This window comes from Ceratina calcarata, unplaced genomic scaffold (genome assembly GCF_001652005.2).
Source record: "Ceratina calcarata isolate Rehan_Ccalc_2016 unplaced genomic scaffold, ASM165200v1 scaffold90, whole genome shotgun sequence".
NCBI classification, from domain to species: domain Eukaryota; kingdom Metazoa; phylum Arthropoda; class Insecta; order Hymenoptera; family Apidae; genus Ceratina; species Ceratina calcarata.
In genome coordinates this window covers 196,492-200,012 of record NW_017180369.1, presented here as the reverse complement: position 1 = coordinate 200,012, position 3,521 = coordinate 196,492, and positions in this window count along the sequence as shown.

The following is a 3,521-nucleotide window of genomic DNA, read 5'->3' as shown; positions in this document are numbered from 1 at the left end:
GAAAAGAGTTAACGAGTACTTTGCAAAAAACTGTTTTTTCGTTTTTCGTCAATAACTCGTAAACTATTAATGCTAGCAACAAACTTTTATACAGAAATTGTAGATCTCGTCGTCCTCTACAAGAAAGGTCCTATGCAATTTTCCCGTATCTCCAAAGATTTAGGAGTAATTAAGGAAAAATGAAATTTTTTGTCAAAAGTACGCCGTTTCGACGCTGGGATGGTCGGATTTTGTCAACATCAATAAAATGCCATATAATCATATGTAACTCATTAAATATCGAAATTAGATGTTAAGATTTCATCTGCATGTGTAATTAAACCCTGACACATCTGTTTATCGTGTGTTACGGCTAATGCGTTTTATGGCAGAGGAAGTCGAAGCACCTCGGAAAGTGTCTCAGAGTTCTCGTCATCCTACGATCTTGATTTCCTAAATACGTTCGATAATTCGATGATTTCATCGGTTCAAACAGAGCTCGCAGACACGGAGATCCGTGTCCGCTCGAACAAAGAGTTTACGTCTGCATCGGAACCGCAGATTACGCGTCCAAGTACACAGAGTATTTTTGTTTAACGACGATAAAATTGCGACGAAACCGGAGGACGAGCTATCTGGTTGTTTGAGCAGGGGAAAAATTCGAACGTTTCGGGTATACGGGGAAAACGCGAGTACGAAGCATCGATAAGAAGGATAAAAGAAGTAGAAGAAGAAGAAGAAGCGAAGAGGAGCCGTAACCTCCGGCAACCTTCGGTCGCCTCGGTTCAAACATTTTACCCAGACGAGACGGTATAGTTCAAAGTCCTCTGGTGAAAACATAGCCAATGAGTCATCCTTGCCGAAAGAATACGGGGAGACCAGACATGGTCTCGCAAACTTTTTTGATCTGCCAAGTACAATGATTCACTGTTAATTGCCCTTTCGAGTTCGGTTTTCGGCCCTCCGAATGATTCACTCGGCCGATAACGCTTCTACGATAAGTCTGACGTATCTTGGACGAGCGACAGTATCTGAAAAGTACGAACGTTAATTCCTTGCGCCACGTTCTTACGAATGTTCCGTGAAACGAGTACAGAGACGTTGGGGCCGAGAAGAAAGTAGCGAAGGTGTGCACATGGACCATAGAAGTCGGTTTCCACGGGTCTTCGAGCCCTCGAGCCGTTGACCTTGGGAAGGTAGCATGGAGATCTCGCGGTGTGCGAGCAGTAGTACACTGCCTCGCTACGTAGGCGTTCGGTAGGAGGCAGGAGGTTACAAGCGCGCAAGAGGAAAAAGGTCGCGAACGCCAGGGGAAAGAAGAACGCGGATCGACGTACGTCTGAACGAAGACAGCGATTTTCTCCCTCTGCTTTTCTTCGTCTATCTTTCTACGCAAAGGGAGGGTCGATATTTACCGGCCTTCCTCATCCCCGCGGGCGGGCAACGACCTATCATCCCTGCATATCCCACGAACTCTCTCTACCACCCTCTGCCTAGCTTTCTCTTTGTTCGATTTCCCTTTTCCCTGCCAGCTGCTACGTGTACTTCTTTCACCGACGCATGTTCACACCCTCCGACGACTGTCCCCTATCCCGGCAACTGTTAAACATAGTGACACTGTCACTGACTTATGCCTCAATGCCTCGACCTCGAGGCGACCCTAGCCGCGTCCTTTGAGACTTCTTCAATTATGATCAGAGAGCCAATGTCTACGGTGTACAGAGTCGAACGAGGCAAACGAGACTCGCGCGGGAGTAGCAATTTTACTAGTTGATTCGATGACACTTTTTCCCCCGTTCATACAGACACGCGAGACTCCGTCTAAACGCACAGACGAATCGCAGAACGTTCGCGTATAAGTATGGGCTCCTCCAGACGAGAAGTCGATCTTTGATCGTGTTTCCTGATCTCGTTCGCTATCTAAAATCAGAGTTCAGTATGATTCTACTGCAGCGAGACTTGGACGAAGATCGATTTCCGATCTCGGAAATTAGGATCATATGGAACACCACCACCGTGTGACACGATTGTATTGATCTACGATCGAATCGAATGTTCAGAAATGTAATTACCTTTGAAACAGACTCCTGCTTTCCCCCCCGAAATGCTTGAGCGCCAAGTGAAATTATTTATCGATTAAAAAGGAAACGTGCGTGTCAGCTACGTACACGTGCACGTACACAAAAATTATTTGACCGTGCGTAAAAATACGCTTTCTACCAGGAACTGTTGAGAACCTGGTTTACCAACCGACGTGCACGTGTTAAATGTCACAATGCTATGGTGCAACAAACTTACTAGGAATAAATTATATAACATTGAATAATTCTTCGGTCTCGGCGATGTACCGCCGCGTTTACACAGGGCTCGGGGAGCTGCTGTCGAAAAGTAAGATCCTCTCTTAGCTTCGGCGAAAGAACGTCGAAAGGAAACGGGAATTAACTATAACGTAACCGTAAAAGTATGCTCGTCGAAGAGGCGAGGAGATTGGTAAGAAGCAGGCAAAGTACGGTTAGTTTCTCCCCGGATGTCTGATGGCCTCCTTCTCGTACAAGCGGCCTTGCCGGGAATGCACATTTTCTGTCGGTTTGCCGTTTGCTTTGGCTTCGATTCGAATCGATGCACAGACGTCTACACTACCTTTCACCCGTCGTCTACTAATCGCGTGGTAGTGCTCTTTATCGTTTAACATCGTCGCGACATCTCTGTTGTCGTCCACTAAAATCCTCTCGCAGACTCTGTCCGTTATCGGTACACGGCTTTTTCTCTAACGTCCAAGACGACCAAGAACAATGTCTTTGGCCAGGCGTTTGGGTCGATCTGTCGAACCAAGAAAAGTCATTGAAGTACGCGAAATCTGTTTCCATTGATAAAGAAGAAAGGAATTCTTACGATGACGACACGTCGAGGAGAACCGGTGGCATGAAACCTGTACAGCGTTCAATTCGCAGCTAGCTGGGTTTTCAGGTCGACTCGCGGAATCGGCACGATTACGTAGCGAAATTCGCATTCCGTTACAGGAAGAACGTGAAACGCTCGTAATTATTGAAGTTACGAGAGTCACCTACGATATCGTGTATGATAACGAGGAGCTTGATTTCGTAATGGACGTCGTAGACTAGACGTTCGAAAGGAAAAAGTTTCTCAACTGGTAGAGTACGCACTGAAAGTCTAGTCGGAATTTTTAATAAGCAGGAACAGGAAGCCGACGCGAAATTCGGGAAGTTGAACGACCGACTACGCACGATGATCGATTCGTTGTTCGATTGATACATAAAGAGACTGCGAAACGTTTGCAAACGATTGTCATTCGTGAGCGAGCACAGTGTTAGGCGGATTTAATTATGATCCGGGCTGTCTACCGACGATGGAAAAGATCCGACAGTGTTCTAAACTATGTACGTGGCTATTAATTAGCGACATCTTCCTTCACACCGTTCGATCTTACTGATCGTCCTGTGCATTATGCAATTCAGACCGTGATGGCCTTTACAATGAACAGACATTACTCAACGAGACCTTGACGACCTCGGCTCGACGGT